Genomic DNA, 16,496 nt, shown 5'->3' with positions numbered 1-16,496 from the left:
TTGGGGCTCTCCTATCATGCAGACTGCAGTTGCTCTGAAACCATCATGGTAACAAGCATTCGCCCGAACCATTTTTGAGTCAAAACTAACTTTAATAAACAATTTAAAATTGTCAAAGCTTACAAATATAAACAATGAGATTACATAGGAATAACATGCCCTAGAATGGATCATACTACTGTACATGAGAAGCTTTTTTAAATAAACAAAAACTATTCTAAATATATAAATCAATAATTATGTTTTCTTAAATAATGAAATAATAATGATATTTACAGAGATAAAATAGAGGTTTGAAAAAACTGTGGGAGATTATAATAGAAACAATTTCATTGTAGAAAATTAGAAAAATACAAACAATTAAAAACTGTTTTAATCCTATGTGGCTTTATTTTTTAATAAAGGCATATATAGAGAATACATCTATAGCAAAATTTCAAGTAACTCATGGCTCTAAAAGTGTAACTGCAAACTTAAGCATAAATGTTATCGATACTGGTTAAAATTATATGCAGAAAATTTGAAAGGCTGGCACAATGCAAACTGACAAAAGCCCAAAACAAACAAAAACCAAAAGTAAATTGAGACTTAAAGTTCATTATAAGAAATGTGTTCTTTAAAAACTATTTTTGAGTCCCACTGAATTTAATAAACAATTGAAAATATTCACTAGTGGCCGGGTGCAGTGGCTCATGCCTGTAATCTTAGCACTTTAGGAGGCCGAGGCAGGCGGATCATGAAGTCAGGAGATCAAAACCATCCTGGCCAACATGGCGAAACCCCGTCTCTACTTAAAATACAAAACATTAGCTGGGCATGGTGGCAGGCGCCTGTAGTCCCAGTTACTCAGGAGGCTGAGGCAGGAGAACCAGGAAGGCAGAGGTTGCCGTGAGCCGAGATCATGCCACTGCACTCCAGTCTGGCAACAGAGCGAGACTCTGTCTCAAGGGAAAAAAAAAAAAAATTCACTAGCTAAATACTACATAACTAATTACAGCTGCCTTTGAGTGTTATTTCTGAATTCAGACAAATATTCTGTGGCTTTAAATTTCACTGCTGTTTAAGTTTCCAATCACGCTTTTTGTTCTACTTGGGCAGAGAATTTGGAAACAGTGTATTGGAAGCAATCTAAATGCCTAACAAGAGTAGGATGGTTACATACACTTTGATATATGTGTTTAATGAAATGCTATGAAGCGCTTTTGAAATAATGTTAAAGAGTATGTAATCATGAAGAAATACTCCTAATGTTAAAATTTTTTAAAAGATGCAAAAATGGTACACAATATGATCCAAATATTATGTGTATTTATGTTCACATGACTACCACCCTTTTTTGTTTATGCTAGTTTAAGCTTCTGTCACTTGAAATAAAAAAGTCCCAATTAACATATTTTTAGATTATTAATAGAAAATTAATAAAATTTTATTTTAACTTTCTATTAACAGTCAGCTTTTTTAGCTGACACTTTACTATTTGAAACAATATTGCTTTGTAGCTTTCAAAAGCCTGTGTTAAAGTAAAAGGACAAAAGAAAAAATTTCATTACACTGTTAAAAATGCTTAAATTTGGTGTTTTCTGCCATTTGCATATCATGTCTAAAAAATACATCATCTTGAGTATCATGCAGATATGTTTCTGTATTAACATTTCAAAATCCAAACTAAACTTCCCTTCTATGATGCTTTATAATTGTAGTGCCAAAGTATACACCTGGAGTTTAAGATAAACAATGAAAACCTCAAATTTAAGAAAACTGCCATCTTGGAAGAGTAACTATATATATATATACCAATTAATATTAATCAATGTCATGAAACCAAAGATAGTCTGTGGACTTATCCCCCAACTAAGGTTTCTCCCTACTTTCTATGGGAAATTAATATTTTACCCCTAACTAAGTCTCCCCATGTATTGTACATAGGGAAATTAGTGTGCTCCTCCCTCAACTCTTAACAGGTAACGAAATAAAACAGGAGAGAAGATCTTATTAACAAAAGACTGAGCTAGGTACAATAGTGCATGCCTGTAGTCCCAACTACTTGGGCAGCTAAGGCCAGAGCCTAGGAGTTCAAGTCCAACCTGCACAACAAAGAGAGATCACATCTCTAGGAAAAAAAAAAAATAAGGAAGAAGGAATAGACCTCTTTGCTCTTTGAGCTTACACTTCCCTACCTTCCAAAGCTAAACATTGGAGAGAAAAACAGCATCACTTATTTTAACATAAAATCTGTTCCTACTTTTAATGAAAAAATTATTTTTAAAAATAAATGAAAAAATGCAAAAATTAAAGAATGAAGGATATTAGAAAGTCCCTTAAAAGGAATAATAACTTATTTTGACTTCTTATACATTTAAATTACATCACTGACAAGTTCACAGCAGGTCTTTTTTTTTATTATACTTTAAGTTTTAGGGTACATGTGCACAACGTGCAGGTTTGTTACATATGTATACATGTGCCATGTTGGTGTGCTGCACCCATTAACTGGTCATTTACATTAGGTATTTCTCCTAATGCTATCCCTCCCCCCTCCCCCCATGCCACAACAGGCCCAGGTGTGTGATGTTCCCCTTCCTGTGTCCATGTGTTCTCATTGTTCAATTCCCACCTGTGAGTGACAACATGCAGTGTTTGGTTTTTTGTCCTTGCAATAGTTTGCTGAGAATGATGGTTTCCAGCTTCATCCATGTCCCTACAAAGGACATGAACTCATCCTTTTTTATGGCTGCATAGTATTCCATGGTGTATATGTGCCACATTTTCTTAATCCAGTCTATCATTGTTGGACATTTGGGTTGGTTCCAAGTCTTTGCTATTGTGAATAGTGCCTCAATAAACATACGCATGCATGTGTCTTTATAGCAGCATGATTTATAATCCTTTGGGTATATACCCAGTAATGGGATGGCTGGTCAAATGGTATTTCTAGTTCTAGATCCCTGAGGAATTGCCACACTGACTCCCACAATGGTTGAACTAGTTTACAGTCCCACCAACACTGTAAAAGTGTTCCTATTTCTCCACATCCTCTCCAGCACCTGTTGTTTCCTGACTTTTTAATGATCGCCATTCTAATTGGTGTGAGATGGTATCTCACTGTGGTTTTGATTTGCATTTCTCTGACGGCCAGTGATGATAAGCATTTTTTCATATGTCTGTTGGCTGCATAAATGTCTTCTTTTGAGAAGTGTCTGTTCATATCCTTCACCCACTTGTTGATGGGGTTGTTTTTTTCTTGTAAATTTGTTTGAGTTCATTGTAGATTCTGGATATTAGCCCTTTGTCAGATGAGTAGATGGCAAAAATTTTCTCCCATTCTGTAGGTTGCCTGTTCACTCTGATGGTAGTTTCTTTTGCTGTGTAGAAGCTCTTCAGTTTAATTAGATCCCATTTGTCAATTTTGGCTCTTGCTGCCATTGCTTTTGGTGTTTTAGACATGAAGTCCTTGCCCATGCCTATGTCCTGAATGGTATTGCCTAGGTTTTCTTCTAGGGTTTTTATGGTTTCAGGTCTAACATTTAAGTCTTTAATCCATCTTGAATTAATTTTTGTATAAGGTGTAAGGAAGGGATCCAGTTTCTGCTTTCTACATATGGCTAGCCAGTTTTCCCAGCACTATTTATTAAATAGGGAATCCTTTCCCCGTTGCTTGTTTTTGTCAGGTTTGTCAAAGATCAGATAGTTGTAGACATGCGGCGTTATTTCTGAGGGCTCTGTTCTGTTCCATTGGTCTATATCTCTGTTTTGGTACCAGTACCATGCTGTTTTGGTTACTGTAGCCTTGCAGTATAGTTTGAAGTCAGGTAGCGTGATGCCTCCAGCTTTGTTCTTTTGGCTTAGGATTGACTTGGCAATGCAGGCTCTTTTTTACTTCCATATGAACTTTAAAGTAGTTTTTTCCAGTTCTGTGAAGTAAGTCATTGGTAGCTTGATGGGGATGACACTGAATCTATAAATTACCTTCTGAGCACATCCTTGTACAATGGAAAGATATTTATCTGTCTGACCAATGATACTGTCATTACTAAGTCAAATGTCAAAAAAGCTGGACTAATGATAGCTTAACATAGTTCACATTCTGATCTTATAAATGCAGTTATGTGCCATTTCACACATCTATGTCCATTAAATATAATCTCTCTCAACTAAATAAATCTAAAACACTGCTTAGAATGAATAAATTATGATCTGAAAATAAAGTGGGTGTTAAAAAGAATTGATTCTAAGGAAAGAGATGCATCTCAGAAGATAAATAGTATATACGACTGCATTTTTTTGGTAAATGTAATAGATGTATAGTTTTTTTGTCAAGAGAAGCAGAAATCTTAGCTACTATCTTCAAACCACTGAGAGCTTTCTGAAATAATTTATTCAATCTAAGTTATTTAAAGATATTTTGGAATAAAGAAACTCTTTAAATTCTCAAAATAAAGATTATAAAAGTATTAGAGTTTTATCACACTTTGATCTTTAGCAGTTATTTGATCAAACAAAATATTTTGTTTCTGGGAGCATGAAATCGTTCAAGGAGCAAGGGTTTGAGAGTCTAAGAGAACTAAAGTTGAATACTAGTTAGCTGTGTTTTCTTGGGCAAGTTACTCAAACTTTGTCTCCCTTCTCTATAAAATGAGCATGATTTTGTCTTCTGTAAAATGAACTACATTGGAAGAAAGTTGTCAGGATTAAGTAACTCTAAGGAGCCTATCTCACACCATAGCAATAATAGTAGACTAGTTAGTGCTCAGTTAATTATCTTCTTTTCCCAAGTGACCTTTCAGAAACCACATACATTTTGACCTGAATTCCTAGCTGAAAACTATTCAAAGTCAAAGACATTATAGCTGATTCATATTCTAAAATCTGAAATGAACTTTTAAAACCCCCTAGTATTTAAATGATTAGAAACAATATTATTTCAATTGATTCAATAAAGTTCTCTTAGAATTTGTTGTATTTTATGACCCAATTAGTTTTGTCTTTCTTTTTTTTTGAGATAGAGTCTCACTCTGTCACTCAGGCTGGAGTGCAGTGGTGCGATCTTGGCTCACTGCAACCTCTGCCCCACCAGCTTCAAGCAGTTCTCCTGCCTCAGCCTCCCCAGTAGCTGTGACGACAGGTGCCTGCCACTGCGCCTGGCTAATTTTTGTATTTTTAGTAGAGACAGGGTTTCACCATCTTGGCCAGGCTGGTCTTGAACTCCTCACCTCATGATTCACCCGCCTCGGCCTCCCAAAGTTAATTTTGTCTTTAACTATATACACAAGAGCTGGTTTAAAATCAAGGTGTCAGTCAAACACAAATATAACTGAAACTCTCTGTTCAGGCATATAATGTAAGTAAACAGCCTGCAGTGCAACAAAGGCAGCAAAGTAAACACTGCCAAGAGATAACCGGCCTTGTTCCCTCTGTTGAGCATGTCAAAGTCCTGCTTCTGAAAATATTTGAAAAATCTGCCTATTTTCCATCTGCTATATTTCTCAGAGGATAACTGAAAGTTCATGTGTAAGTTCACTGCAAGTTCAAATGTGTCATATCAGGTCATTTACAGGGTAAAAGTTCACTGGGAGTTTATTATTCGTTTTTAAAGACTGCAGTGGAGAAAGAATAAATATACTAATTGAAGCTATTTTATATTATGACCACTGCATTTTTAAACATCATAAATAAAAATTACAAGTTTTAAAAGGCCATGTGCTATGCATAATTACAATTAAAAGGACCCTACAGAAGATGATAAAGATACTATTCCTTGGGGCTATCCTCAGAGAAAAAATTATAGATAAATCTTGGTTGTTCTAGATATTATTTAAAGTAAAACAGTTGTCATATTTTACATTTTGTATTGCATATTTTATTTAAACCACACATTTAAATGCAGAAATATAGAGACATAGAAAAAAGAGGAAACATCAGAAATAATAAGTGGATATCATCTTACTATTTAGCTGAATAGAGATGATTTTTAATTCGCAGTTGCTAAGAATGCTATTTAAGGTGCAATATTTGTGGGATGTTTATAGTAGAAGTAGGCAGCCAGGAGAAATATGTCTTATTTGGAATAAATCACTGAATCATTAAGAAAAAACCTAAACCACACAGCATTCGTCAATATGATTTGAATCACTGAGGCAAAATTAAGATTTTTCTTTTGGATAAAACCATAATATTTTTTAAGATTTAGAAGAATATGTTTTCAAGGAAAATAATAGTGAACACATATATACATTTAGGGGATAATTTCTGGCTTCAAAGATTAAAAATATTTTCTTTCTATAAAGTACTGGTACATCACAGGGGGTATTTGAAAGCTGAGGCTAAGTCCTGCCAGCTTGGGTTCATAACAATCTTCCTTTTACTGCAAGCAGTAAGAAGAGAGTGGGGATCAATCTGACCACCAATGCAGTAAGCCCTGGAATCAGTCTGAAGTCGCTCTGGAATCAGTCTGAAGTCACCATGGACCAGAGGAATTTTGTCACCGATAGAGAGTCGTGACTGCAAGTTGGCCAGGTTCGTGGCGTTTTGAACAAAGAATTGAACAAAACTCCCAGCAAAGCAAAGAATGAAGCAACAAAAGAAGGAACACAGGGATTTATTGAAAAACGAAAGTACACTCCATAGCGTGGGAGCCAAACTGAGCAGCAGCTCAAGTGCCCGGATACAGAATCTTCTTGGGTTCAAATACCCCCTACAAATTTCCCATTGGCCACTTCATGCTCACTTCACGTACATGAAGCGGTAGCTAGCAGTCAGTCTGATTGGTTGCAGAAAGCAGCCAATCAGAGGCTGAAGTGAAGTTACAAAGGTCACACTCCTGCGCAAGCATCTGATTGGTTGCACCAAGCAACCAATCAGATGCTAGGGTGAAGTTACAAAGTTATACTTCTATGCAAATGAAGACTCGGCAGGCAACCAGTCTGATTGGTTGTGGACAGCAGCCATTCAGAGGCTGGAGTGAAGTTACAAAGTTGCAAATGAAGACTCCACCAGCAATCAGTCTGATTTGCTGTGGACAGCCAATTTCCCATCTGCCAGTGCAGAAAAGGTGGGGGGTTTACAAAGTGAGTAGCCTCTGGTCCTTTTGTTATTTAGGCTTGGAAAGTTAGGGTTTTCCTTTAAATTAGTTATAGGAAGTCAGCGTGAAACGGCCTTAGGTTCTCAGCCTCCAGACTCTATTCTCCTGCCTCAATTTGACTGGGCAGGAACCAATCATGCATAGCGCTTGCCAGGCCTCCCAGCTCATGCAGTCCTATTCCTCTGACTTCTTTCCCTTGAATCCCTGCTCCATCCAGCTAGGATTCTCATCACAAGGAGCCAGACGCCGTTTCCGAACCTTTAGAAAAACATTAACTGAATTTCTATACGAAATACATCCATTCCTCTCAGTATGATTTCTTTCTCTTTGGCTCCCAGGCATCATCTGAATTTAGTCCTTATCACACACTGATAAGTCATCATGTGGTTTTAAGAGGTGTAATATTAAATATAGAAATTTAATATGTAAAATACACAGTTTGGATAATTGTTATTCATCAAATGTATCATTTGGTATAATGTAGCCACTTTTCCTCGGGTTTTCCTCCTGGCTGCTCTGAACCATAGTTTTCCCTGTTTTTCACCTATGCACAATATATGATTTCCCATACTGGAAAGCTTTCCGATGGACAGTTCCTCATACCCAAGCCCCCCTGCTTAGGGGGGATTGTCTTCTTTGGTACAGTGGCTGAACAGCTATCGTATGAAGTTGGTGATCCTCAGCAGATGTAACTTGTGACTCTTCCCAAGTGTCTCCTACTGAAATTCCAGGTCAGTGAATAATATGGTTTTGTTCTTAAATGTTACGTCTACACACACACACACACACACGCACGCACACACTCCAGTCTTTATCATACAAAACTGCAATTGTTTCCAACTTCATACCATCCTTTCTAAGCAAAGTGTGGAAGTAAGTTGACAATTCTGTGATATGATCCATGGCACATATCTCTAAAATGTATTGAAGAACAATAAAACAAGATCTATAAAAATGGAAAAACAAACCATTTTCTTAGATGGAAAGACATTATAATAAAATGTCAGTTCTACCAAGTTAATTATATACTCAAAACAAATCCAGTTAGAATTTCCTCCTTTGGATAAGATAATCTTAAGGCTCATGTGAAAGAACAAATGCCAAACAATAGCAAAATATATATATATTTTTTGAGATGGAGTTTCGCTCTTGTTGCCCAGGCTGGAGTGCAATGGCGCGATCTCAGCTCACCGCAACCTCCGCCTCCCAAGTTCAAGTGATTCTCCTGCCTCAGCCTCCCAGGTAGCTGGGATTACAGGCATGCACCACTACGTCCGGCTAATTTTTTTTGTATTTTTAGTAGAGATGCAGTTTCTCCATGTTGGTCAGGCTGGTCTTTAACTCCCGACATCAGGTGATCCACCCACCTCGGCCTCCCACAGTGCTGGGATTACAGGCGCAAGCCACCGTGCCCAGCCACAAAAAATATTTTTTAAGAAAAGGGGATGAGGAAGGACTTGGCTTATCAGATAGGAGAATATTTTACTTTTACTTTTATTTTTTTTGTTGTATTTTTAGTAGAGACGGGGTTTCACCATGTTAGCCAGGATGGTCTCCATCTCCTGACCTCGTGATCCGCCCGCCTCTGCCCCGCAAAGTGCTGGGATTACAGGTGTGAACCACCGCGCCCGGCCTAGAACATTTTATTATACACCAATATGTTAATATGTGTATATGCATTCACATCCGTATATGATTATCTGAGGGTAAATACAAAGTATAAAAGAATACATGTTTGGTCTATAGCATGATTACATAGGCAGAAGCGATGCCAATAAGCAGGAGAGAGGAGCAGTGGGAAAAGAGGAGGCAAGCAAAAAATAATAAGAGAACTACATTAAAGAAAGCAGATGGAATATGACCAGATTTATTCATTTATGAAAAATCTTTTATATGGGTATATAGATAAAGAAATTAATTCTTTAAATGTTAAGAAGGAAAGGAGACAAAGTCGGAGAAAGGTGGAAAGGTGAGAACATGGTTGAGAAATGACTGGAGATGCAGGCTGGGCAGGCACTATAGCACAGCCTACTAGCTGTCTTCCTTAACTCTCTTATCACAGCTGCCCCTCTTAGAACTTATGTGCTTCCTCCCACTACCTCTGAATCAGATGGACAAGAACTTACTGAAACCCAACCCTAGACTTCCCAATACACTCAACTTTCCCCTTGTCCTTCCCTTCCCTTGATTCCTTGATTCTCCCCTTGTGGTCCTCTACATTCCCAAGCCACCTCATCCACTTCCATGGCTTCAACTATCAATGCTCACCCAATCTCAAATAAATCTTGATGTCTTTTCCTCACATTCCCCCAAGCTACTCTCAATTTCTTATATGTCCCACAGTTATAAGAAACTAAATGAAATACTGCTGCCCGCTGCATTACTACTATTATTGCTACCGTTAAAACCACCACCATCACTGCTACCACTGCTTTACTACCAATAGTATTGCCATTATTTCTATTTCTACTGGGTGCCATTTATCTAGTGTTTACTATACGTCAGGCACTGGACTCAGCCCTTACCAATGGCAGCTCATTTATTTTCCTCTTTAAACAACCCTGTGAGTAGGTGTTATCCTAATTTTATGCTTGAGGAACTCAAAAAGCTCAGGACTACATCACCACAATTAAGATGGGCAACATATGTTCAGATGCACATGTCTGTTCTTGTGTTAATATAGTATCAGTTTGATTCATTTACAGATATCTGATGAACATCTAAGTGCAAAACAGTAAAATAGAGGTGAACATTTTACTGAAAACTTACTACATACCTTTGGCACTGTCCTAAATGCTTTACATTTATTATTTGATTCACACCACCTTCCCATTCTACAACCTAACTAGCATAGATTATCCTTATTCTACAGATAGGTGAATTGAGGCAAATAGAAGTTAAGTAGCTTGACCCATCTCACAGAGCTTATAAGTGGTAGAACTAGGATTCCAGGTAATGTCTGTAGAATTTATGGTTTTTAATTGCTATTTTGGGTGAGACAATGCTATTATGATAAATTCCTAGATATGCAAAGATCCATCTCTTCAAAGAGTTTACAATCTGGTTGAATAGATAAGACTATCACTACTTCAGAGTTGGAAAGCCCTGGCACTAGAAACAAGAGACAGGGAAACCAATTAAAAGACTATTATAGTTGCCTGCAGAATCTAGATGAGGAAACTGGCAAGTGTGAGTGAATATGAAAGAAACAAAATGAGAAATATTATGGATTGAAACACTGATCTCATCTGGTGATTGATGAGATAAAGCAGACCATAGAAGAGAACCAAGATTGCCTGAGTCTGAATTAGTGGCCGACTGACCATGTCACTGTCAGAAATGGACATGTCTTCAACAGGGGTGGATGATTTTGAGGTAAGAATAAAATTATAAATAAAGTCAAATCTATTCAGATCTTTCTAGTGGGGTTGTGATTCAGAAGCTCCGGTGAGACGCCAGGGCAGTAGGTATAAAGTGTGGGAGCCACCTGCTCTCCACACTGAGACCGCAGATGCTCCCCCTGAGGGAGACAATGCAGAGCCCTAACAGCAAAGGGCCTCAGCCACATTTCCCATCAGTGCTCTGACACTCGTGTTTTCACTGCTTCCTGCCAGTCTGGCGCCACATGACAGCCAAGGAGGAGGAAAAAGAAACGACAGAGAGAAGAGTGAGCAGTGCCTGTCTGGCTACAGACAAGGCTCACAGAGTAAAAGTGGAGACAAGACTGGAAAGATCTACTGTCTAGACTGACAGCAGTTTGGAATGTCATCTAAAGTCTCCTGTTTTCCACTAAAGCAGAGGCCTGTGTATTGTAAGCTTCATATTGGTAAATGAAGCCGACTTTGCTGGTGCATATTGCAGGAGCTTCTGAGAGCAAGGAGCTTCTAGGACCAAGGGCCTTCTGCTACTTCTAACAACGAAGACTTGGATGGAATAGGGTGAGAGAAAAAGTAAATCATGAGCATGTCCTGGCATTTAAGGTCTCAGTATATTCAGTATATTCAGTCCTTAAAGGGAGAGGTTCTATTTCTATTTCAGGTACTATATTACTTTCCTAGGGCAGCCATAACAAAGTACCAAAAACTGGGTGACTTAAAACAACAGGAATTTATAGGCTCACAGTTCTGGAGGCTAGAAATTCAAAATCAAGGTATCAGCAGGCAGGGCCATGCTCTCTCTGACAGTTCTAGGGGAGAATCCTTCCTTGCCCCTTCCCAGCTTCTGGAGTTTGCCACCAATCGCTGGTGTTCCGTGGTTTTAAATGCATCACTCTCATCTTCTGTCTGTCCAAATATCCCCTTCTAATAAGGACACCATTCATATTGGATGACGGCTCTCCCTAATGACTTCATTTCAACTTGATTACCTCTTTAAAGACCCTATCTCCAAATAAGGTCATATTCTTAGGCATTGGGGGTTAGGACTTCAACATACTGTATCTTTTTGGGGGGACACAATTCAACCCATAACAGATATAATAATGGTTTAATAACAACAAACATTGATAATAAGTTAGACATCATAATATTATAATAGAAGTACAAAAATATTGCATATTATTTTGAGGAAGTATGATCTTTAAGATGCCTTAAAGAATTCTCCTACAGCCAGGGGTGGTGGCTCATGCCTATAATCCCAGCACTTTGAGAGTCCAAGGCGGGCATATCACGAGGTCAGAAGATCAAGATCATCCTGGCCAACATGGCAAAACCCCATCTCTACTAAAAATACAAACATTAGCTGGGTGTGGTGGTATGTGCCCGTAATCCCAGCTACACGGGAGGCTGAGGCAGGAGAATCGCTTGAACCAGAGAGTTGGAAGTTGCCGTGAGCCGAGACCACACCACTGCACTCCATCCAGCCTGGGCGACACAGCGAGACTCCATCTCAAAGAAAAAAAAAAAAAGAATTCTCCTACAACTTAGTTCTGGATCCTAATAAGATAATAATGACTAGGATATAACATTTGCTTGTGTTTCACAGTACAAAGATATTTTTAAATGGGCACTACTTAAATACAGTTTAATGAACAATAAAATTTATAAAATGTAGATACTATATGCCATGCTATAACCTTTATATATATATATATTCATTGCTTCCTGTCAGTCTGGCACCAAATGATAATCGGTGAATATTCCACCAGTACCCTGAGTACCACATTCAGTGAGATTGCCTGCAAGACTGCAAAGCAAATAAAAAACTAGCATTACTATAGCGAGAAAAATGTTTTAATACATGTTCAAATATAAAAAGAATATATTACAAATAAAACTTTATTTTTAAAAGTATTATAAAAGCGGGGAAAATGATTTGATTTTATATCAGTGTCATTTTGGTTTTGCTTATTTGTTTTAATAAAATAAGTTAATGACACAAAAAGGCTAGCTTGGAACCATAGAAAAAACATTCATCTAAGAATCATGGGAACCTAGACCAGGTGGTAAAGTTTGAGCAAAATGAGGTTAATGTCATACCCATGTGGCTATGAGAATTAATAGATAAAACTATGTGAAAGCACCATGGAAACTGCAAAGTGTTTCAAATGTGAGTTATAACCAGACCTGAAGTGTGACATCAAATTATCATTACATTACAGGAGAGAAAATTTGTAAAATATTACTCTCCTACTTGGTATGTTAATAAGCTAAAACTAACCAACAAATTCATTATAAAACACATTCTTAAAAATCTTAATAACTGGAAGTTCTTTATAGAGTTGAGAATTTTGGTCAGCATGGCATAATAAAATACTTTGGGTTTTAGTTATCTGACCTGTTTAAATCCAGGCTCTACCATTTAACTTACTCTGTAACTTAGGGAAATTATATAACCCTATTAGATATCAGTTTCCTCATCTCTGAAATGAGGATAATGATATCTACCTAATGAATACATTATGAGAATAAAAAATAATTTTATGAAGTACCTGCCACAAAGTACACACACACTCAGCAAGTGATAGTTACTTTGTTTCAGAAAATTTCTTAAGTCTTTGCATAAGACTTATGTATTCAGCTTTAATAATCTGCAGCATTAAAAACTATAAATATATTCAGTTTAAAATGTATTTGGCATGATCTCCAGATATATGTATTTTAATTTCAAAAAAATGATTTTAACTGTAATATAGTTAAAAGTGTAAAATTACTGCTACTATTATTATTAGACTTACCTTATAGCTGCTAATAAATCAAAATAATTACTTTTCCAACCAAACTATGAAAAAACACAAAAGTTAATTATTTTATTTACAATACACCTTTTGTATGTAGAATATTTCTTTATATAAATATGTATTTGACATAAAGTAATTCATTCCTTTCTTAATCTAAAGTACAATTTAGATTACTGCCTAAATTCAAATAGAAAATTATATGGCAAAACTAACAAAAACCTTTTCATGAACACTTGAAGTAGAAATTTCACTCCAGAAAAGATGGAGTCACATGGACCAAATTTATATTCCTGATTGAAATAACCAAGAAAACAGACAAAATATGTAAAAAAACAGTTTTCAAGATACTGGACATCAAGCAACAAAGAAAAGTGATCCCTGAGATATAAAACAAATGAAGTGTGTGTATGATTGAGTTTCCAGGTCATGCACCAGGAGGAGGAACTCAGATGGAGAATGGCAGATTCCCCGAGTTGAGGAACTAAGAGTCCAAGAAGAACATAAACCGATTACCAGGAAGTCCAGGGAGTTCACAGGATAGATTGCAGGAGAGAGACAGGCATCTGCTATACAGATAGACAACTCTGGAGATCTACAGAGGGTCCCTCCGAAGTATTCCACAGAGAACTAGCAGTGCATGGGTATGAAGAAGTTACCTAAGTCTGACAGTAGTGCCTATTCTCACTAGCTAGACTGGAAAACCTCACAATTCATGGGAAAATAGGTAGAATGCTCAGAAGGCTTTGCCTCAAAAGTGGGGAATTTAGTCCTAGACTAAATGCTGCTCTGGTCCTACCTAACATATCTTAAAAGCATGACCAAAATGGACCAGTTTCAAAGTAATTTAATCACAATCCAGAACAAAGCTCAAGATATGAACATAACTTGCAACTAACAAGGTAAAATTCACAATGTCTGTCTTCCTAACCAAAATTAGCAGGTATGCAAAAAAGCAGGAAAATAGGCTCACACTGAGGGAAAAGAAATCCATCAATTAAAACTGACTCATATCTGACACAGATGTTAGAATTAGTAGACAAGGTCATTAAAACCATTACTATAACTGTATTTCTTAAGTTGAAAACATACCTATAAAACAGATCCTTCATGTCCCTTGTTAGCTGTATTCATAGGTATTTTATTCTCTTTGTAGCAATTGTGAATGGGAGTTCATTCATGATTTTGGCTCTCTGCTTGTCTATTGTTGGCGTATAGGAATGCCTGTATAGGAATTTTTGAAAATTCATTTTGTATCCTGAGACTTTGCTGAAGTTGCTTATCAGCTTAAAAAGCTTTTGGGCTGAGATGATGGGGTTTTCTAAATATAGGATCATGTCATCTGCAAACAGAGACAGTTTAACTTCCCCTCTTCCTATTTGAATATGCTTTATTTCTTTCTCTTACCTGATTGCCCTGGCCAGAACTTACACCTATGTTGAATAGAAGTGGCAAGAAAGGGCATCCTTGCCTTGTGCCAGTTTTCAAGGGGAATGCTTCCAGCTTTTGTTCATTCAGTATGATATTGGCTGTGGGTTTGTCACAGATGGCTGTTATTATCTTGAGGTATGTTCCATCAATACCTAGTTTATTGAGAGTTTTTAATATGAATGGATGTTGAAATTTTTCAAAGGCCTTTTCTGCGTCTATTGAGATATGGTTTTTGTCTTTAGTTCTATTTAGGTGATGAATCATGTTTATTGATTTGCATATGTTGAACCAGCCTTGCATCCCAGGGATGAAACTGACTTGATCGTGGTGGATAAGCTTTTTGATATGCTGCTGGATTCAGTTTGCCACTATTTTATTGAGGATTTTTGCATCGATGTTCATCAGGAATATTGTCCCAAAGTTTTCTTTTTTTGTTGTTCTCTGCCGTTTTGGTATCAGGATGATGCTGGTTTCATAAAATGAGTTAGGGAGGAGTCCCTCCTTTTCAATTTCTTGGAATAGTTTCAGAAGAAATGGTACCAGCTCCTCTTTGTACCTCTGGTAGAATTCAGCTGTAAATCCATCTGGTGCTGGGCTTTTTTTTGGTTGGTAGACTATTACTGCCTCAATTTCAGAACTTGTTATAGGTCTATTCAGGGATTCAACTTCTTCCTGGTTCAATCTTGGGAGGGTGCATGTATCCAGGAATTTATCCATTTCTTCTGGATTTTCTAGTTTATCTGCACAGAGGTGTTTATAGTATTCTCTGACGGTTGTCTAGTTTTCAGTGGTCAGTGGTGATATCCTATTTATCAATTTTTATTGTGTCTAGTTGATTCTTTTCCCTTTTCTTCTTTATTAATCCAGCTAGTGGTTTACTTTATTTTATTTTTTTCAAAAAACCAGCTCCTGGAATCACTGATTTTTTTTTGAAGGGTTTTTCATGTCTCTATCTCCTTCAGTTCAGCTCTGATCTTGGTTATTTCTTGTCTCCTGCTGTCTTTGGGGTTTGTTTGCTCTTGGTTCTCTAGTTTTTTTAGTTATGATGTTAGAATATCAATTTAAGATCTTTCTAGTTTTTTGTTGTGGGCACTTAGTGCTATAAATTTCCCTCTTAACACTGCATTAGCTGCCTCCCAGAGATTCCGGTATGTTGTCTCTTTGTTCTCATTGGTTTCAAAGAACTTTTGATTTCTGCCTTAATTTCATTATTTACCCAGGAGTTATTCAGGAGCAGATTGTTCAATTTCCATGTAGTTGTGTGGTTCTGAGTGGGTTTCTTAATCTTGAGTTCTAATTTGTGCTGTGGTCTGAAAGACTGTTATGATTTCAGGTCTTTTGCATTTGCTAAGGAGTGTTTTGCTTCCAATTATGTGACTGAGTTTACGGTAAGTGCCATGTGACAATGAGAAGAATGTATATTCTGTTGTTTTGGGGTGGAGAGTTCTGTAGATGTCTATCAGGTCCACTTGATCCAGTTAATTTTCTGTCTCGTTGATTTGTCTAATATTGACAATGGAGCGTTAAAGTCTCCGACTATTATTGTGTGAGAGTCTGAGTCTCTTTGTAGATCTCTAAGAACTTGCTTTATGAATCTGGGTGCTCCTGTATTGGGTGCATATATACATAGAATAGTTAGTACTTCTTGTTGAATTGAATCCTTTACTATCATATAATGCCCTTGTCTTTTTTATCTCTGTTGGTTTAAAGTCTGTTTTGTCAGAAACTAGGATTGCAACTCCTGCTTTTTTCTCTTTTCTATTTGCTTGGTAAATTTTCCTCCATCCCTTATTTTGAGCCTATGTGTGTCTT

Source organism: Pan troglodytes, chromosome 3 (assembly GCF_028858775.2).
Source record: "Pan troglodytes isolate AG18354 chromosome 3, NHGRI_mPanTro3-v2.0_pri, whole genome shotgun sequence".
In the NCBI taxonomy this organism is placed as follows: Eukaryota; Metazoa; Chordata; class Mammalia; order Primates; family Hominidae; genus Pan; species Pan troglodytes.
This window is presented reverse-complemented; position numbering follows the sequence as displayed.